The sequence below is a fragment of the Podarcis cretensis genome (genome assembly GCF_951804945.1).
Source record: "Podarcis cretensis genome assembly, chromosome: 17".
NCBI classification, from domain to species: domain Eukaryota; kingdom Metazoa; phylum Chordata; class Lepidosauria; order Squamata; family Lacertidae; genus Podarcis; species Podarcis cretensis.
The window spans coordinates 6,013,734-6,036,172 of NC_137187.1; the positions used below are offsets into that span (position 1 = coordinate 6,013,734).

Consider the following 22,439-nt stretch of genomic DNA (forward strand, 5'->3'; position numbering starts at 1 on the left):
CACTGAAAATCATCTCAGCATCAGCATGTGCTTCCTGCTAAATAAACCTGTGGCAGGGAAGGCAGTTGCTCCTATCAACAGGGTGTTAATTGGCAAGTGAATTGGTCTTGGGGTTCAATCAGAAGACCAGGATTCTGTCCTTTGCTGTCTTGACGGTGTCCTCTAGCAGGACTTTTCAGCATAATATGTGCGCCTCTGTTCTATTGGCAAGAGGCAAGAATTAATCCTTCCCCAGGCAGAAATGTGGCTGGGATTTACACTCCTCCTTCCAAGCAACTGGACTGAGAGGTCCTGAAATGGAAAATCTAGGTCCCCTTGATAAGGGGGACAGATTGGGTTTCTGCCTTTGGGTAGGTGTCAGTCTCTTGTAGAACCTGACACATTTTGGAATAAGGACAGTGGGTGCATCCAGACTTACTACTATTTTGTGGAAGGGATTTGTGTGCATGCTGGAAATCTTTTCCCCGCCTTAATTGCTCTTTCAAAGCTGCTTTTAGTCCTGTCTATGCCTGAAAAAATATGGGTATATGTTAATCCTAATAAGTTTGAGCTGCATTTGCTTTGGTGGTATTTTCCCTCAAGTGTGAGAGAGATTGCAACCTTAGCCCAATAAAATGTGTTCAGCATAGCAACCGTCATTGTATTTAACTTCAATTTATTTTAAAATGTATTCTAAAGATAACTAAAAGATTACAAGAACGTGGCCACCAATGTTTGAACAGTCTCCCAGGGACTGCAGGCTCTTCGGCTTGGCTTCCGCAACAGGAAGTCATTAAATCAGAGATGGGAGGGATCTCAATGGTCATTCCTGTCAACCTAGGAAATCCACCACAGTAGCCTCAACCTTTTGAAGTTGTTAAAAGTTTCATTCATTTTGGCAGTGCAGGTTCAAGGACAGTTGGCTGAAATACAGGGAGATGAATAAAGGAAGGGTTTTCTCAAAGGCTGAACCTTGAGAAAGCCAGAAAAGTCAATTTGATAAGGAATGGTCTAACACAACCTTCCTCAACATGGCGCCCTCTGGATGTTTTGGACTCTGCTCCTATGACCATTGATCATGCTAGTCTAGGGGCTGATGGTTACCGTCTAAAAGAGCTGTAGAGCATCAGGTTAGGGCAAAATGCCCTAGTGTGCATATTCTTAAGAATCCATGCTGGTTAGTAGTAAGCAAGCACCTGGTTTTCTTAGAGCCGCGTAAGAATAGATCCTTTGTAAACTGCTCTAACCATGTGATTATGAGTTTACTGCTCAATAATTCCTTGACTTATCCTCTTGTTGACTCTTCTGTCCTCCAGTACTAAACTTTCTTCCTTTCTCAACCATCGATAAGTGCCCTGCCTCTCTCCACCTGGCTTAGGGTGGGGCCTGACAGGCTCCATTAAGGACTGCTGCTGCTGGACAGAGAGGGCTCCTTTTTTAATACTGTTTTTATTTTTTATCTATGTCATTCTATATTGTTTTTGATATTAATGTTGTTTTGTTTTGTTTTAGATTTTATGATTTATGTGGAAATTGTTTTCCATTTGGTTGTGTACCATTTGATGTGTTTTATTTATTGTTTATGACTTTTGTTATGTTGGTAATTATGTAAATCTTGTCATGTTGTAAGCTGCCTTGAGCATTGTTTTAACTATGGAAAGGCAAAATAAAATGATGATGATGGTCATGGCTACCACTCAGATTGTAAATGACTTGGAATTAAATCCCACTGTTTCAAACAGAGCTTTTGTCTGAACAAATCAATATATTTAAGACCACCACCTCTTTGACTGGGTTGTTAATAGCAGCCTAACTTGGACGAGCCCTGCTGTCTGTTGTGCGTTGGATTAGAAATTGTTGGATATTATGCCTTAGATATTGCATCCTGAGCTGCATTTCTGCACCTGTCTGAAAGCGATGGTGACCTCAGACTGCTGCTGAAAAGGGATTTCTCCATTCCTGCCATGCTTAATCAAATTTGGGCCGGAATGAAAAGCTAAATTTCCACTGGGCATTCAATATGTTTAGGACTATCAAAAGGCTTTGCAGTGTCAGATCGAGTGTGTTTCATGGTAATATTTTGTTTTAAATTCTGGTAGTTTGCCTCCCAGCCTCCTTTGACAGTTCACAGTATCGTGGACTTTGCATAGGTAATTGTATTGCCATTTTTTTTATTGTGTACATGCGTGAATAATAGAACAAATTTAACAGTGCCTGCTGTCTCCTATGACCTGCTGGAAATGAAAAGTGCCATCTCAAGGGTTTTATACCAGAATACATTTTTTTCCCTTTTTGTATTAACAAATGCAGACTCGCTTGAAGAAACACAGTATTTAGACTTTAATTCTAGTCATGATTTAATGGCATGTTACACACACACACATATGGGATACAGATCTCACATCTTATTGCATGGAGGAAAATTTAAGGAATGTTTGCATCACATAGAAGTGATAGCTCTCAGCACACCCAAGGTTCAGCTATTCAGCTGTTTGGTATCATGGATACCAAAAAAGCTGCTGTGTGCCTATGTGGATTTTATTTATAGCAAAAAAAAAAAAAAAGCAAGCCATCTTGTTTGACGAAGGGCTCAATAAACTTTAGTGATTAAAAAATAAATACATCTGATTTGAGAAAGAAGTGCTTGCTTCTTCAGCATGAGAATTGCCTTGCTGGATGAGATTGTTGTAAGGATCATGTAGCCCAAGAGTGCATTTTGAAGAGTAGTTAGCTTGATCATTCTGGGAGTTCAGGGAAAGCATTAAGGTAAGGGCCGTCCACTGTCATCTATGCTGCCTCTGAGTAGCTGTCAATAGCAGTAGTAGTCAGTGGCATAGCATGGGTTACCGGCACCTGGGGCTGTGCGGAAGGGTGGGTGGGAAAGAGGGAAATGGATGGAGTACATATGCACATTCAATGACCTAACGGCGTCTGCATCACCGAGGACATTGCAGCCACAGAGATAAGAGTCCTTCCGTTGTCTGGAGATGTCACTTCCTGATTCACATGGAGAAGCCATTTTCAACTGAGCCCAGTGACGGAAGTGCACAACTGTATTGAGGCAGCACCAGGTGTTGAAATTCTACACCCCCTAACAATTTTCTACGCTGGGCAACCGCCCCGTAATTTCCCATGCTACCCCACTGGTAGTAGTAGTAGCCACAGCAACAGCAGTGATAGCATTTGAATAACATGTTCAAGTGTTCAAAGCACTTCACATATATTATCTACTTGTAATCTGTACAACCAGTCTTGTACGGTAAATCAATATTAACACACACACACCAATTATTGCAGATTGGAAGCTCAGGCCTAGAGAAAGTAGCTTCTCAAATGTCACCTAGTGATTTCATGGCAGAAGCAAGATTTGAACCATACTTATTGTTATGTACTGAAGTTCTCACCCTGGGCCAGCAGGGGGATACTGTAGATAGTTCAGGTCCACATATGCAAATAAGATATCGAAAGTGACATTCAGTGATTGGATAGTTACAGAAAATGGTTACTGTTGCATTCTAGTGGAGCTCTATATAAGCAGGTTGGCTGAACCCTTCAGTTCAGTTCTGTTCTGGCCTGTGAATAAACAAGAGCTGTTTGAAGAATTGCTGTGCCGTCTGATATGTTCACCCACAACTCAACACTTACCTTTTGCCGTTCTCTTTCCAGGCACATGCTTAAAATTGTGTGTTTTGTTTTGTTTTGTTTTTTGCCCCTGAGCTTTCCCCGTGAAAACCCACTCTTTAGCACTCAAGCAGAGCAAACGTCAGTTTGTGTTTTCTGTGGATTTAAAGCTCAAAGCACGGACCAGGCCTGGAAAGAGTGAAGGGAAGTGTGGATAAGCTCTTAGTTAGTCTCTTAACCAGGACACTCTACCAGATCTCAATGAAGTTGTGCAACCCCTTTTTAAATAGCCAATTGTCTATAAATTAAGGAACCTACAATAACACACTATTGTTTCAAGTGCTAATTGACCAGGAATCACTATGAATGAACGCCCACTGGAATAATGATCTGGTGTTGACAATAGCCACCTAGTTGTAAGTGCAAAAGTTGCCTTTTGGTATTATAGTAAAATGCAATGTTCCTCATGCAAAAGAATTTTGTCTTTGAAAGTGGAGGGATGTCAGAGACATTAAGCTGTAAATCAAAGGGGGAATGCATGTTGCATTGAAGTCAGCCTTACCATTGATTTTAATGGGTTTGTGTTGCCTTGTTCCCTATGGACAAAGCCTGGGTGTGAGACGCAGTTATCGCTGTCCAAAGAAGTGTTGGTTTTCCTGCTCTCTCTTCTCCTTGGCTTTTCTTTCAGACCTGATCAATATTCAAGAGGTTGTGTGCCTCTGATGTTCCCAGGCAGGGATGCTAAACTTATTACACTTTTCACCTTTTATAGTCATCTAATCAGAATTATTTTTTAGTCAATGATTTGAAAACCCTCCTCCCAGAAGTGGGCAAGTCACTGAGCCAAACAGTCCCCTGCCTTCTGGTTTTATTTATCAACCTTTGTCATTAGGGCATGCTGGGCACGTAGAGACAAGAAAGAAGAGAGACTTCCAGGGATTGGGGGGGTTGGGGAAATGATTTTGCATAATAGGAATAAAAGTATTAATCTGTCATATGGTAAACAGGGATATGCTGTCTTGGTGAGGCTTAAAATAGCCACTTATGCATGTAAAATTTGGGAAGACTCAAGTCATTGATCAGAATTCACAAATATAGGAAGTAAAGAGAAGCCTCTGACTCCATCATGACTTCATTGGGTGCAATTCAATGTTGAATGTTCTTGACCATTGATTCCAGAGGGGTTAAACTTGTTTAACTCATTTGATAATTCCATCTTCAGTACTCTGTCCAAACTCTAATTTAGGCCATGTATGTGTGGAAACTGTTAGCTTTCATTGTATACTTTGGAAGCCAATTATACTGGTGGGCAGAAGGTAGACATTGGGATCTACTGGTAAGTCTCTCAGTGATTTACAGTAGATCACAAAGTGTTCCTTTTCCTAATTGTTTAACTGCTAAATTTTAACAGTGGCGGCAGCAACAACCAACAGGCTTCTCCCCTTTTAAATGAGGCTGCTGAAATGAAGAAAGTTTTGAAATTAACCTTTTTTTGACTCACCTCGTGTTAACAGCCAGTGAAGTGCTTTAGATTGCCCTTGCAGATGAGAGACAGAGAAACTCTTTTGACAGGAGATTACATGGGAAAGTTCTAATGAAGTGCACCATCATGTTGAAGCATTGTGACATCACAATCCTAGCTATGTTGTCTGTTGAGCCTTGGTTTCTCATTCACAGGTGTTGTTTCTCCACACAGGTATTGGTAATGTAAAATCTATTTCATAAATCTGTTATAACTACTGTACTTGCATCTGTGGCCATGTTCTCTGATGGGCATGTTGCCCTGGTTGAATACGCATTGGCTCCCCATTAAACTGAGCCACTGGTTTTGAGCCTTTGAGGGAGTCTCAGTGAGGATGTTTCCTCCCAGGTTGAACCCATGACCCTGAGATGATGCGGGCAAGAGTCTCTGCCTGTATGTCTCCCCGCCCCCTTTCTAATTAAACATTAGGACTAGACAAGGCCCCTGATTTGGTTCCTGGCCAAAACTGGTTTGGTTCTGATCTGGGCCCTATCAGGATAACCTCATTGGATCCCAAACCAAATCATGGAGATCTCTCACATTTTGATTGAGTTTCTAAGCATTACTTACATGTTTACTTTCAATATATGAATTTGTGCAAAATTTGATACACCCACCTGGCGAGTTTCTTTGTCTGTCCCTACTTTGTTCAAACAAATGTGTGCTGTTGATCTGCTTGTTTTTTCTTCAACTGCTGGTGTGGGAGTCATACAGGCAAGGCAGAGGCTTGTAAAAACTGCAGGGTGCCCCCTGACATTCCTCTGGGCAATGATTACCTTATATGGTAAAAGGGTAATAAAAACTTGACCGGATGAGGTAACATGAGATTGGCAAACGGCCATGCGGCTGGACAGAACAAAGGACAAAAAAAAGTTACCGGAGAGGAGAAGTCGTCTGAATGAGCTGCTCTCTCTTATTACTGGCTTTCTGGGTCTTTATTTTACCCTAAAGAAGTGCCACTTGTAACGGCAGGCTCCGACATGCTGGAATGGATTACTTGTTTCTATAGCTGGGTCATTAGTCTTGGACTACTCAGTTATCACATTATTTCTTTTCACCCAATTTGCATAGGACTTGGAGCCACAGTGCTCCTTTGGAGACAGACATGGTGTCTACACAACTCAACACAACCCCTTGTTCCACTTGCCCATTCCAAGTCAGATTATGTCTCATTAATTGGACATTCCAGAATCATGTGCTTGCATAAGCTATATGTAAATGAGCTCAGCCTTAATGTGTCTGTTAATGAAAAAGATTCACTAGGAAATTAAAGAAGGGTTTATTTAACTTAGTTTAATTTAAAGGCCACTTAACACACTGAGCATTAATGATGCAGTCTACGGTAAATGTATCTCCTCTGTTTGCCAGCATTACTGCAGCGAGGGCTGCATTGCGCACATGGGGTTGAATCCAACAAACTACTCAGAGTAAATCCATTGAAATCAATGGACCTAAGTTAGTAATGTTTATTAATTTCAAAGAGTCTAGCACTGGATAGAAATAGAAATAAAAAATTGTCTAGGGTAGAGGTCACACCAGTCACCTGCTAAAGATAATATTAAGATAATGATTTTGTTTTCCCAGCCTTAAAGTAGAGAGAGGCCACATTTGAACTGAATCTTTTGACTATTTTGACCACATTTTTTTTGCTGCTTTTCTCAATGGTTCCATTTTGTTTAGACTCTGAGTCTGGATAGAATAAGTTGCGTGGTTTGAGGAATCTATGCTTCCAGGTGCCATAAGAAAGCTGCAGAGATAGTGCAGGATAGTGCGCACCCTGGAAATGATCTCTTTCAGCTTCTGCCTTCTGGAAGAAGGTACAGAGTTATAAAGACTAGGACTAACCTGGTAACCTGAAAACTAACCTGGTAACCTGAAAAGCAATTTCTATCCAAATGCGATTTTGGTTTTAAACGCAGTGTAAGGTAGTATCTATGGGAGTATATTGTATTTAATTATGGGCTATCAGAGTTTTTGGGGGGTTAACCAGGCTGGGATAGCTGGGATAGCAGGCATGTTGGTTTTTGAAGTCTGGTGTAGATTTTTCCAATTTCGTTGTTCTGTATGGGACAATGACAATAAAGATTATCATATCGTATCATATCGTATCGTCCTAAGAGCTCTGCAGACAATTTTAAAACATTTGTATTCCTGGGTCACTATGTCCAGTTGTATAGAAATTATTTGAAAAGTAAATGTGACTGCATTCAGAATGTTTGTGATGATGGACAGTGCTTTTTTCTGGGGGGACGCAGGGCTACACATACCCCTAAACATTTTGTAAATCTTTGTACTTTTGTCCATTTACTGTATTTATTTTTGCCGATTTGAACTATAAAATGGTGATTTTCTTGAGTCAAAATGAGAGTACCCCTAAACATTTTTAAAGAAAAAAAGCACTGGTGATGGAAGCATCAGTAGAAGGCTTGACAGAAGTGTAGAAGGCTTAATTTCAGAATTGAATTAGACTGATTGGAATTTTGGTGCAATATTGGAGTTAGAACCACATAATTAGACTCACATTTCCATGCTTAAAAGAATTTTGTTGCAACCTATTTATAAAATTATGCATTTGCTCTTATACAGTATCTGTCTCATGTTTTGTGATGAAAACCATCCACTCTACACTGAAATATTGGCCAAAATTCATTTCAAATGCCTGGTGATAGCTTTCAGTTGCTCTCTGGGTTACTCTCTCCTAGCAGACATGTCACATTTAAATGAAGGATTTATAGACATTTTCAGCTCTTTGTGGCATTTCAAGCTTTATGTTCAGCTGGTGTTTCTGGATTTGGAACCATCTTTCTACCCAGCTTTTTATGAGCAGGATCATGGAATTAGTTAAAGCTCAATAACTGTTTTCTTGCACACAGTGTTTGTAGCAGCTCACTGCATTGTCACACAATTCCTTCTCCCAATGTACCTTTGGCAAGAATGCATTTTCCAGAAGGGCTCTCCTTAAAATGAATAATTGGTGTTCAGTACAGTCTGATCAATATGCATTATTGCTTTATATACTCTACTGTACTATCAGTGAATAAGCAAGAGGCATTGTTAATATCAACAGAATAAATGGAAAGACCACACATAGAGAAGTCAATCTAATGCTGGTTTCATTGCTATCCAAATTGCAAAATGGGGAAGACTGGCTGAACCAACCCATCTCTTGAGAGAAGACGTTGCTCCTCTGAAGGAGGGTAACATGCAAATAGACTGTGGTGGGGAGGTGTGTGTTTCAGAACAAATATGTCAAACACACTTTTGAATGGTTAGTTATGTATACGTATCCTATTCAACCTTTTTTTCAAGGAGCTCAAGACAACCTATATGATGTCTCTTCCATTTTCTTTCAGCAGAAAGAAAATTTTGATTTATCAATTTTCATTGTTTAAATTACTGTATTTTTTACTTTTAAATGTTGTTTTGTATTTCTCTTTGTAAAAATTTTAATGTAAATTTAATAAAATAATCATAATCGTTAATTAGCAGTTTGAAGTTGTCCAGGCTGCAAGAGTATGATTGGCCAGAGGCCAAGCGGAGATTTGAGCTTGAGTCTTCCTTGTCTTAGTCCAACACCCTAACCATTACACTATGCTGGCCACCCCATGTCCTTGGGCATACAAGCATGTGATGAGAGATATGTTGAAGGGATGTTAAAAATAAATCTGTTTAACTAATGGCTGCTGGGAGGACCATAGCACCCACACATGAAGGAAGATGGGGCCCAGAGTTGGTTCTGGGAGTGTCTCCTTACAGCTTGTCTCTTCTCTCTGTATGTGGCTAATTCTGCTGTGTCTTTGCATTTAGGGCAGCTGAATGAACCAATCACACCTGAAGCAGAGATGCAGCACAATTTCTTTCCATCCCTCAGAGCTGTTTTTTGTATCTCTGCATTAGTTACCTCTGAGCTCGCCTTTTTTCCTATCAGGGCAGGGACTCATGCAGAGACACCAGGGGGTGGCTTCCTCTGTAGAAAGATAATTTTTACTTTTTCACATGCTCAATGTAAACCTTTTGGGATATGAAAGTGAAGTATACCTCCAGTTTTCAGAAGCTTGGGAAACACTGGATTAGATGCTAATCAATACCATGTTCATTTCCCTCTCCCCTCCACACACTCCTTTCAGAGGATTATACTGCTTGTTTTCAATGCCTCTCTCTTGAGTGACATCCATCTTATTTGCATTGATCAGAAATAATGGCTGATGAAGCCTGCTGTCTACTGTGATCCAAGCCAATTTGCGCAAGTATTTTTTAAATGCCGAAATCAAATAGTTGACCTTTTCTGACGACTGTTGGCAGTTTGAATGGTCTTGATAAAGCAGATGTGAAGCAGCTCCTAGGAGGTGGGTTTCAAAAAGTGGGTTTAAAACATGATCAGGGTAATGTTCAACGTGTGTGCATGCATGTGCTTAAGATGTACTTGGGAAATGGCAGGCTTCTATTAGCAATGTTATTTTTTCAGAATAAACAGACCAGACTTCATTGTGATTTACTATACAAAAGGACAATTCATGATGTTGGTGAATTCCACATCTGGGGGGGGGAACTATTATTAGTTACTGAATTTTTGTTTATTGAATTTATAGCCCATATTTCCTTTCAAAGTAGCAAACAGATACACAATTTAAAAGCAAAAACCAAGCAAAAGCTTTTTTTGTGTGTGTAAACTACTTTGAGGGGTTTTTTTACAATCAAGGGGTGTAGAAATTTTATGAAATAAATAAATGAAAAACATTCTAAAACAGTTTAAATATTCTGAGTTATGAAGCTTTTCAGTTGTGTCAATTAATTTATCCGATAGCAGGCAATAGACAAGCCCTGAGTGAAGATAGAACTGTCACAATCAGTGGATGCTCCTATGTGGACACAAACTTTCCACTAATGTTCCTTCCAGCATAACTCCTTAATGCATTCATCTATCACATGGAAAGTATGGCAATCCTGGTTAATCCCACCTACAGATGAACAACTGAGAGATTAAATTTGCCAATGTCCAAGTCAACTGGCTTAATATCCATCAGATCCTGTTCTTTGTTTCCAAGAGGAAGGTTCAGGAGCAAGAACCTAGAGGTCTCATGCCTTTTGAGGCATTGGTTTTTAGCATGGCAGATGAGTCAAGGCACCTGGTTTTAACGATATTCTGTGTATCTGCATTAACAAAAGACAGCATGGGAATGATAGTTGGTCAGAGGCAGGTTTAGGCATAGATATTAGTCTATGAGCATAATATCCAGAAGAAGAGCAATAAAGCTCCTACTATACCTCTCTGGTTCAGCAAACTTTGGGAAATTGCCAGTGTGGAGATGTGTATGTCAAATTGATGTCACCAAGGGGTGAGGAAAACAGGATTCCTATTTTGCAGAATGGAAGCGTTATATTTTTAATACTAGTAAGACTCACAGTGCAAGGACACTTCCAGTCCAATGTGTGACAGTTTGTGGAAAAAATAATGATTCAGGTGTCTGTTGATTTTTCATCAGTTAATGTTGTTTATGAGGCCTTAATTCCCTCTGTCTAATGAATATGATGGTTCAGAACTTTGTGTTCAGCAGGTCAACATGTCATAGGAGGAATCTACACACATATAAAAATGCCTTTTAAAAAAGTTTTGAAAAATACATTGAATTTTGCATAGTGTCACATTTGTATATGGCACATTATAACACATTTAAACGTTTTATTTGCAGCTGTGTAGCTGAGTCCCTAGTTGACATGTTGCCTGCCAGTTGCATCATCTGGATGAACGCAACAAGCCTGAGTGAATTGTTGGGCTAGGATGTAGCTAGGAGAATTTCTGATAAATTTAGTTTCACTTTGAAATAATCTCAGCTAAGCCTGACATTTGCACCAGGTTTTTAACAAGCTCTGGACAGTTTTGCGTGGATAGGCGGTGTCCCCAGATCCCGCGCGGTCCCCCCTGTCATGTGGAATAACGACTCAAGACAACGTGCTAGGGGATTAAATTGGCCACAACTTTATTAAATTTCAAATGTGGGTAGACCTTGGCTCAGACATTGGGCGTTATCCCTCCCCAGTCCCCAGCCGGGGACCTAGGGAGCATCAGGGTTATCCAGTGTGTGGGGGGGGATGGGCCAGCTCTGGAGAACATATGTTCAAGCAGAGATAGCCGCCCCCGTTACGCCGCCGTCGCCGGGGAGAGCAATGATGACCTTTCGGCGTACGGTCAAAGCCTACCTTCAGAAAGCCCTTTAACGGGGAACCCTGGTATCATCGCTGCAAAGAGGAAGATGGACTAAAAGATTCCGCCCAAGGCCTGATACCGCCAATGTTGTGACGTTTTGCTACGGGAAAGGCGAAACCTGCCAATGCAGGGAAATTCCTTTCCAGCCCTTTAACAGCGACCTTAACATAGCAGCGCCCGCATACCTGTGAAGAAAAGTTAACCTGCAAAACCTGTGAAGAAAATTAACCTGCAAAATAAGACATTAACTGAGGGTGGGTAGGGTGGGAGAAGCTCTGGAGCCAAGTGAGGATTCCCAGGTAAGATCCTCCCTCTCTTGTGTGGGCAGGTAATCCCTCCCCTACCTGGCCTGGTCTCCTTGGCAACACCTCCCCCAGGTGGGATTGGACAATTGACTGTGGTAGGCGGAGACCTCTAGGTATCCCACCTGAGGGAGGCAAAGCCAAGCCTATGCTGCTGGAGCCCCTCCAGATCTAGGGGCTGCGCGCGTCCATGCAAAGGGCGCCCCCCGTTTTAAGCGGGGAGCGGTCATTATAAGAAGCTATCTCCAAACCGATACGATGTTTATCATGAGATGGGGAGTAGAATATTGATTTTTATTTCATTTATTTTTTTGGTCTAGCCTTCCAGCTTTTGGTCTGCAGTTTGAAAATGTGATTATTTCTAAAAAGTGTCCAGTCCAGTTAACAGCAATGTTCTTACTTGCCTTTTAGTTTTCATTGGTTTGTATTTCCTTTGATTATAGAGTTTGAAGTACGAATGTTCTTTTTTCCTTTACAGTTTCATATTTATGCACACTTTGAATGACAATGCCCAATATCCATTTGTAAGAAAACTTCCCTATTTGCATGTTAGAAGGGCATCTAGTGAGGAATAGACCAGCCTGGGTTTGAACGCCAAAGGGAGGGAAATGGCCTCCATACCTCAGGCAGAAACATTACAGGGTATTTTAATCAGATGTGATACCTCCAACTGCTCTAAAAAGGCAATTCAAATCAAGTGCTAGGGAGGGGTTTTTTATTATTAGGAGAGGAAGCAGACTGAACAAAGCAGAACCAGTAGACATCTCCACTCATACATTTGCTTGACAGAAATATATCTGAAGTATAAAAATTATAGTCAGAAATGGGAATCTCAATTACCTGCAGAGCTTTCAGTATGATGCAGCTCTTCATATCAGGACCTGAAAATTATCTCTCTGTGTCTCAGTTTGTTAGGGTATGATAAATCTCATTTTAGGGGTTGATCATGAGAAGGAAGGGATTTAATGTAGGCAGTTTTCTCTGTCTTGCTTGTTTCCCAAAATAGGAGAGCATCAGTGTAGTTATACTTAACTGGTTGCTACTCTGTGAGGATGTGACAATGAATTATTGGCTTTGGTAGATAATACATAATTTATCTGATTGATTTCACAGATTTTTTTAAGCTTTCCAGTTGTTGAATTATTGAAAGTTTTGATATTTCAGATCTAGTAGCACCATTTCAATCACCCTCCATGTCCCATTTCAGCCAAGGCTCCATAATGTGGCGAAGTGGTGGCGTGTATACAGGAGGGTATTTTCCTGGTGCATTCGATCAAATGAATGAACCCTGGCTGGCATGAAGTGCTGTGTGATGAGGTTTTTGTAATCTTTCCCATTAGCTTCCTACTAATTTGCGAACTGGTCAGGATCAGCACAGTGGAGAATGTGTTGTGAAAGCACTCGGAGGTGATTTGGACACAATGTGAGCCTACTTTGATAGCCAGTGGACAGTTTTTCACGTGTACCTTTAATATACAACTAGTGGGCATAATGTAAGGTAACCAGATGTCCCTGTTTCCTGGGGACAGTCCCTGGATTTACAAATTAGTCCCCATACAAAATCCACTGAAGTTGAAAAGTGTCCCCAGATTCACTGAAAAAAATCTGGTAACCTTAGCATAATGTCCAGTTCAAGCTATGGTCACACTGGCAATTATTATGCACTCACTCTGTTTCCAGTGCTGGGTTTTTTATCTGTGGTTACACAACAATATCCAAAATGCATACGCATCAAGTTGTTGTTGTTGTTGTTACTGTTTAATATGTTGATTATCAAACCTGTTTGACACCAATTGGAGTCTTTAAGATGTTCCTAATTTGTCTCCAGTCAAGTTGTAAACAACCTTGCTAAAGTGTTCCCTTTGGCTAGGGGGTGGTCCTGCAGCTTTGCTTCACTTCTGCCTTTTCTCTAACCTCCATCTCCCCCGCCTTGTGTGCTTTCAACTTTAACCAGTAAACAATTTTATATTTGTAGTACCACCCATGGCTGAGCAGCCATTTAGTGATCCAGCTCCACAACTGGATGGTGGGATCCTGCAAGTACAAGGGGGCAGCAGTGAGAATCTTAAGTAAAGGGGAGGAGGATTTGTTGCCTATCTGACAAACACATGCAAAGGTTGAAATTATATGTAATGTTGCCTTATATGTAAATGTCTAAGCATATATTTTCATCAAACGTTTTTGGACACAGTTCACCTGGACCTGCTCTGTTGAAAACCCTGTGCAAATGGAAACAGTACTGCAGAAACAAAATAAAAAAAAAATTCTTCCAGTAGCACCTTAAAGACCAACTAGGTTAGTACTTGGTATGAGCTTTCGTGTGCATGCACACTTCTTCAGATACACTGTGCATGCACACGAAAGCTCATACCAAGAACTAACTTAGTTGGTCTTTAAGGTGCTACTGGAAGAAATTTTTTTTATTTTGTTTTGACTATGGCAGACCAACATGGCTACCTATCTGTAACTAGTACTGCAGAAAGAAAAGGTTCTGCTCTTGCATAACTCTGCTCCATAAACCAGTGAGGTTTATGAAGCAGAGATGCCATGTGGATTTCATCCTTTTATAACTAAAAATGATGTGGATGGATAAACTGGAAGCAAAGTGGTATAAGGGGCACCCTTTCCATTCATAAATAAATGTAAAGGGTACCCTTCTGGCACATTATATGTACAGTTAATTTATGAGAGAAGCACAGGTTGCTAAATTTTCCTTTACACTGGGAAAGTGTGACGAAACTGCTGGGGAAAAGACCAGTAATGTGTAATATTGCTCCCCCACCCTTACTTTGAAGGCAGTCAACTCTAAATAATCTGATTATTCATAATTCACTGATAATAAATAATTAATTTTTTCATTAACTAAAGATTTTGTGTAATAACATATGTTTTATTTTAAAGTCAATTTAATATTAATTACAGGTTCAGCTAGTGGAACTTCTGGAGAAATTGCTCCAAGGTGACTTGTATGCCATCTAGGAGACTGGATATTAGTCTCTTTGGGGCCTCCTGGACTATACAGTCTGCTTTCCTTCTTTGGGATTTGGTCTGGAAGATAAGGGGTCCAAATTGTGCAGGGACCCCAGAAGCAACTTTAGCTCACATTGCCTAGCAGACCCAATTTGAGTGGCACAAACTCAAACTGGTTTATTTGTTATTGTATATATTTCAACAAGCCCAAAGTTTGAGAGTCAGTAGCACAGATGTTGTAAAGGTGTGGTGATCTGTCATGGAACAACCCCACTGAAGAAGATAACAGTGGTTACACAGACCTTGATGCTGTTGCGAAGGGGCCCCGTGACAGTTCAAGCTCCAAAAATATAGGTCCACCATTGAGAACTGACTGCGGTTGGTGGGACAGTGCCCCATTAGCCCTAATGGACCAGCCATCATTGTTAGGAAGTGGAATTCAGCCACCAAACCAAAATGCAAGTTGCTACTGAAAGTATATTGCAAATGAGTGGTGTTGGCAGTGGCTGGCATTCTTACCTTAATGGAAATGCAACAATATATCTTTACATATATATTTACTTGAAGGGTACATTTGCCCTGAGAGATTATTTAGAATCCAGTGGTTCAGCTAATATCAAGAGTTTTTTATTTCTTTGCTGTCAACCCATTTCACTCTTCTCTGGAAGAAAAGCAACATTATATCCTTTGAACTTAAAAAAATTATTTTTATTTTTGGAACCAATAAAATTATGGTAAATATTTACAAATAATTATCTCACATAAAGGTTACATAAAATCAAAATGTCCACAAGTAACAGTCACTCTCATGAAAAGACACACAGATATTGAAACTACGCCAATCTTATTGCATGTTTCTTCAACTAATCTAAAATAAAATGTTTGCAGTCAACCATTTAACTTAGAATAAAAATCACAGTCCAGTATTGACAAGAAAATTGAGAACCAAAGCAAAAAGAAATCAACTTATTCCCCAAACACCCCTCCCTTTGACCCACACCTTAAACACCCACCCAGCTAAAAAAAGAAAATCAAACAAAAACTTCCCAAAACCCAAAACAAAATTAAACAAAACAAAGTGTTTGACATCTTTGGCAAATTGGCACTGCTGTCATTACATTCAAATATTATTACACACAAAAGCAACACACAACACTAAGAAAAAAACACCAAGAGTTCAAGTCAGTTCTTTTCCTACTAGAAAAAAAGAATACAAAACATACACATTTTAAGAAGCAATTTTATCTGTGTGGAGACAGTCATCTCCTACGTTCAAAGGCAATTCAATTGTATTTTTATGTTTTTTTATTTGTTTTGTCTATTTTGTTGGTTTTCAAAAGTAAGCTTCTAAACAGCCATCAGAGACTTTGGTGAATACAATCGACATGTATTTCTTTGATGCTGGATACCCTTAATAAAGGGACTTTGTCCCTTTATTAGCATTCACTCAGAAAGGAATCCATTTACAATGTAACATGTTTCTGTGTTTTTAAAGGCCACTAGAAAGTGACAGACCAGGACAGTGTCTTTTCCAATACAGGTCTGAGCAAAACAAAAGAAAGAAGAGGTTTGTTCATGCATTATGTTTTTTGCAGGATTCATTCTGGGGGAGAATTAGATTTATCCTTTATTAGTTGCCAGCTGTTTACATTGGCCAGGATCCAAAGCACAGCGCAACTAGTTCCATGCCCCCAAGAAGGCTTTGGGCTTGTGTTTCTCAGGTAGCAGCCTCCAGTGTTTTATGGCAAGTCACTTTTGAAATGAAGGGGACTTTCAAAAGCTAATTGTGATATGGCATAGGCATCTGTTGTTGAAAACGGAAATGGTTTTAGCATCACATTGGACACAACTGAGCACTCAGGGACCCCTTATGTACCACTTCGGACCTCCACATTACACTTAGGCTTTCCATGACCTCCCTCATAGAGTCTCTTTCAGAGGTGAATTACCTCTATGAATTGTTTGGAGACAGACTTAAAGCTACTTTGCAGCAGGACAATAATTACCTCCCAATACAAAAACAAGGAGTAAAAAAAAATGATGTGCATGCTAGTGCCCACCTGACTTAAGTTTGCCTTGCAAGGCAGGGTGAAAAAATCTCAAAGACTGGCAGTGTAATTGCAGACCTCGCAAACACGCTGGAAAATCCAGGATTGTAATGGATTTTGGACCAATTCCAATAGGGATGTGTACGCAGCCACACGAAGATGCAAACATTGGCCAACAAATGCTCTTTGTACTGTCTTGGCTGTTATATTGAAACATAGAGTACACAGTGATATTGAAAGAGGGACAATGGGTTGGATCCAGAGTTTTCTCCCACCAGTGGTGGCATCCACTGAACCAGGTTTCACTCAGGATGTTCTTGCCAGCGGAAGAGATGAGAGGCATCTGTTTTTGGCCAATTTTCCCATCCCCCTGCCATTTCAGTGTCATCTCTCATGCTGTTCCAGAGAGTCCTCCAACCTTCCAGAGTAGATCTGAGGGGGCAAAGGGGACTGCAGGGGAAGGGAGAACCAGCAAAATCATATTCTGGAATTGCTTTTCCATTGGTGGGATTCCTCTGCTGAATCAGAAGCCTCCCATGGATGGAAGCAGCTTTTCTCTTCAGAAACCAAGTCTGGATACTGTCCAGCATGTAAAGATGGTCACATGATCTGACAGCCAAGCCAGCTGATGAATACTGATTTTAGACTCTGCATCATAGACTTATGGAGCGCTACTTTTAATGTAAATAAGTATATATGAAACTTTGGATTGCATCTACTGCTTCTGTCCCCTGGTGCTGTTATTATTGTTATTTCTGTTGTCTGGTCTTTGACTGTAATAAAGAGTAACTAAGCTATCCGACATTAATGATATTTCTGGTACTGTGCCTTGCATGGTGTATTTTGTTTGGCATTGTCATGTTGACACCAGTCATAAAATGATAGCATGTAGGATGGAACCAGATTTTACACACACACACACACACACACACACACACACATATTTCAGGTATATTCTGGTATATACAGTGTAGCAATGAAAAGTTGACTATTGATTACTCAGAAAGTTTAGCTTGCCACATTCATAAATTGATTGCCACATTCATAAATTTAGCTTGCCACATTCATAAATTGATAGTTGCAGCCTGAGCGGGGGGGAAATGTGTGGTTTCATTTATGAGCTTCCTCCCTGTTTCAATTCCAAGGAAAATGGAAATATGATGGATTAAATATCAGACCATAAATGAGAAAATACATTGTCAGGCAGGTTCACAGATATAGTCTGTGAACCCCTTTATTCAGCACAGTTAATTTTGGTGGAGATATTTGAAATACTTCCTGCTGGTTTGGGGTAGGCTAAAATCAGGGAATCCCCATACATTCAGAGACCTTAGAAACAGATAAAGTGACACAAGTCACTTTACTATTGAAAAACTAGAAATTTAATTTAATTTCCTTTGTCTAATGCCCCCATGCCCCAAAAGCCAACTTTTGTTCAGAACATAAAGTCTAAAAAAATGTAACCAATTTAATATTGAAAATTAATTTTATATCTATATATGTATAATACTGACAACAGAACACTCCAGAAGGAATTGAAACTTCAAATTCTAAAACTTCATAAAGTTTATCAAATTCAGTTTTCTACATATGAAGTTTATTCAAGTAGAAATCTGCCAATATTTTTTTAATAAAGGAGTCCTATCCTGGTTAAAATCTTCTAGAGAAGCTGTAAAAATATGATCGTATAAAGATACATTATATAAAGTATACATTTTTCTCTCTGAGAAATAATATATTTAATGTAGCTCCACTGGAAAAAGCTTTGAGGTCGGGAAAGGGTATAGAAAAGTTAAACCTCAAAAGAACTGGAGATGCTTCAGATAAGCATCCACTCTTTTTAGGGCTTATCAAAAGAGAGTCACACCTCCAGATCTTTTGAGAGTGACCGATCAATATTCAACAGATGTAAATGATTGGTTTCACTATCAAACCATGTACTTCCCAGTTAAAGCTGGAGGGACTCTCTCAGAGTAAGCAGTTTCAGGACTGGAGATATTTGCCACCAACTTTCCTTCCATAAACAATAGGACTCCTTTAATAATCTGGTTAAGCTTGGGACACTACTGTCCCTTGCAGAGTAAACACAGAAGGGCACTGAGTGCTAAGCCACCTGCAAAGTATCTCTAGAAGAAGAGAAATATGCGTTCTCTTTTGCACTGTTAAGGCAATAGATGCAGGACTTCTACTAAAACCCCAAACGTTTTCTGGATCTTTAGTTGATATATATTGACCTATCTTCACTAATGTGAGTGTAGAATTGCTAGATAAAACAACAAAAGACCCTTGTGGCACCTCAAGAGCAAATAAATATATCGTGGGCATAAGCTTTTGTTGATTCTAGTCCATGAAAGCTTGTGCTTTAATAAATTAGCTAGTTTGTAAAGTACCACAAGACTCTGTTGTTTTTGCTAACAGCTAACACAGCTACCCCTTTGGATGAAAAAGTTCCTAAGGCCTTTTCAGCAGTCAAAAAGACAGTAATTCAAGCATGACTTTTGCAGCATGGAAACGCCTTCAGCATTGTCTAGTTCATAGGTGAACACTGTGATCCATAGGGCACGATACAGGCCACCGCCATCACATTTTGCACAGCTCACACAAGGTGACAGCACCCTCAGCCAACGGCCAAGTCATCCCTCCTCCCCCCCCCTTTCACTGCCCAGTGCCTTTTCATGATGGCATTTATATTAGAGAGGAGAGTGTCTTTCCTCCTTCACACCCAGCAAAAAGCAACCTTCAAGGCATTCTGAGTTGTGAACTGGCCGCCCTGGTATCAGTATCAGTAGCACTGGAGGCAACCATTTTAGCCCCTGCTGTCCCACAGTGTTTCACACATAATAGAACTGGGGGGGAACAGACCATGCTGAGGCAGCTTTCAAACTGGAAAGGTAAAGCTAGAATTGGATCTCAATTGTATGTGTTGACCTGATAGTTAGCAATTGATAATATTTCCCCCTCAATAAACTTGCTTCTATTGACAGAATAATAGACTGTTGTGGGCTGGTCCACACACTTGCTTACTTGGGAATTTTGTGTACATGGTTGGGGCAATGAATGTATGCCTCAACCACAAATTATTTTATTGTGGGGCCTAAAGTCCCCATGGCCCTTAGGAGTTGGCTCTTATGCATACATATACATCTGCTCCCTGCAAGTCTTAATATCCGAAAAAGGTTAGATCCTAGGAATCTGTCAAAGATATATGCAAATGAATGCTTATTTGTTGTCCTGCTATGTTTATGGGGTTGCAAGAGAGGCAAAGGGTTGAACGAGCTGTGAATGTGGTGGTTCATCTGTCCTCATTGTGTTATCTTACATTGCTGATTTTATCATATATTAATAAATATGATTGTCTAAACTGGCTGTGAGGAAACATAAAATGAATGTTGCATGGGCATGATGACAAGTTTTTTTTAAAAAAAAATCAGTATCATTGAAATATGTGTTGTGGGGATGTAATGAATAATTGTTTTTTCAGATGTTCATAAAGCCCAGTGGACATTGTAGACTTAGAATTAAGGGTGAAGATGCATATTCTTTCCCCAAGTACATGTATATCAATGGTAACCTTAGAAATTGCAGTGTACAATACATCTCTGAATGGGAACGGAGCTGCAGGCTGCTCTTGCTGAATATTCCCTCCAGGGTGTTCACCCTGCTTTTCTCATAAGCTCTGCTCCTGTACTTGTGAGGACTAAAACCTAGTCAATAGGTGATAGCAGAACCAGTAGTGTGGAATTTTCAAAGGCTGCATACATAAAGGTCTTCCTAATCTACCACAAGCTGTTGAAAAGCTCTTGGTTGTGTTGGGGCACCATGCCAAATCAGATAAGGCTTGAATGCTCCTTATCCTGCTTTGCCCCATCAACATGCAAAGTATGTATGGCAACATCAAATACTCAGCAAGTAAAAAGCATTTTAACATTACCACACAGAATAAGTGAGGGTGTTTTTGGCTGCCTGCACCTAGGAAGAATAAAAGCTTGCCTCAGCTGACCCTCAGAAGCCACACATTTGTGGTAGAGGAAGAAAAGGTTCTTGGTTGGCTATCTTGAGGAGTGGCTGCCTTTGTGAGTTATGGACACCTTAAGCATTTGGTATGGCACTAAAAAGCGGACGTGAGAGCCTGTTGTAAGAACATTGCTTTCACTGTTAATTCATAGTTTCAAAGTAACCAATTTGGGCTAGAAATTGGTTAAAGCACCCCCTTTTTTTGTTCTAACACCTTCCCTAGGAACACCTGCTCTTCAAAGTTGAATCAGAGGTTTAAACTGCCATTTGCTCAGATTCTGCTTTAAAGAGCAGGGGCAACTCAGTCACACAGCATTAAAGCGCAGACTAAGAGCAGGGCAAGTGGAAAATGTGGGAAAGATCTAATGGATGCTTTTTTTAGTGTGAAGCCAGCAGATCTAGGCCATTCCACCCCATGTTAAAATTCCTGCTATTCCTGTAAATATCATAGTGTTATTTTTCACATTTGCAGACTGTACATTGTGTGTGTCCGCTGAGAATGCCATGCAAAATAAAATCTACCTACACACAGAAGACTGGCACAAAGGGGACTGCTTGGTCAGTTTTTTATTTCAGTAAGACCAAAGGTGCAGGGAAGCAAGAGTTTGCAGCAATTGCTTTGACCCCTCTGTACATAGTGGAAGGGCACCCACAATCCTCCAAAATTGTGGCCAGAGCCTACCTGGAATTTGTGTAAGTCTCACAATGCAATCCTCTACATGCCTACTCAGAAGCATAGGCGCCAGCTCCCTGGGGCCCTGGGTGCCTGAGCACCCACAAAATTCCCCATGAAGGGGGTGGGCACCCACAAATTTTGGCGCCAGGGTCAAGCATGCTTCATGGCACCCATGGCCCTGGGCACCCACAGTGGGGAGCAAGCCCTGGCGCTGATGCTCAGAAGTAGGTCTCATTAGGTTCGATGGCCCTTGCTCCCTGGGAAGTCGGTGTAGGATTCATACAGAAGGTCGCAATGAACTGTGTCTAGAAAAGCAGTTTCTTAAAGCTTCTTGCAGCATACTTGGTATAAAGATAAGCAAATTTTGTATAACTCCTCTGGCCATACAGTTTGAATTGTTCAATTTAACTAGAAATAAAGAGTGATTGGCTAAAGTTCTTCATGTGCTAAAATTTCAGATTACCTGTTCACACTCCCCCTCCCCTCCATTTTATCTTTTTTTTAAAGCACAAGTTAAGAGAACTTTTTAAGCTTATATACTGACTGCCCAATTCAACTGAACTGTGTTTTGTTCCTGATTTTACCCCCAGGTAAAAAATACTATAATTTTTCACAAATAAAGGCTTACAATGGTGCGAGCAAAGATGAAGTATGGAGAAACATGGACTTTTAAAATAGCACCCAGTTGTTTCTGGTAGTAAAAGCTAACATTTGATGTACCACTTCTTATTTTTTTGAAATATTCTTAGAAATCAGGAAAAATAATTTCCCCTTCAGTTACAGATGAAACTCTTATTTTCAACCCTCTCCTTGCTTTCATACAAACACATTGAAAGTTAGGCCAAAATGTGTTTCTCTTGAGCTATAAAACTGAATGGTCACACATAGGTTTGTAAATCAATTTTCATTCCAGCTAGCAATGAGCATACTGAATCAGACAAACATCCAGGAATTGCCATGCAGGCTTTGGATACTGAAAATGTCACTAGTATTATGCAGTTAGACTTTTATTAAAATGTGTGTGCTTTTTATACTAAGGCCTCTTTAATTTTGTTACTGTAAATATTCTTGAATCCCTTTCATATATTATAGTTCTAAAATA

At 40.1% G+C, this 22,439-nt stretch overlaps 3 long non-coding RNA genes across 3 annotated transcripts in view; 1 reads left to right on the forward strand and 2 right to left on the reverse strand.

Moving 5' to 3' along the window:
* LOC307206592 overlaps positions 1 to 22,439 on the forward strand; it is a 56,278-nt gene that overhangs the window by 21,459 nt on the left and 12,380 nt on the right. The gene's annotated exons all lie outside the window — the stretch shown is intronic.
* Positions 2,515 to 5,224, reverse strand: LOC307206556. Its single transcript, XR_013834334.1, has 3 exons — positions 5,102 to 5,224; positions 4,163 to 4,290; positions 2,515 to 2,838 (listed from the first exon to the last, which is right to left on the reverse strand). It is a non-coding gene; the product is annotated as an uncharacterized lncRNA (long non-coding RNA).
* LOC307206660 lies at positions 15,286 to 19,311 on the reverse strand. The gene is made up of 2 exons (XR_013834467.1): positions 17,688 to 19,311; positions 15,286 to 17,645 (listed from the first exon to the last, which is right to left on the reverse strand). It is a non-coding gene; the product is annotated as an uncharacterized lncRNA (long non-coding RNA).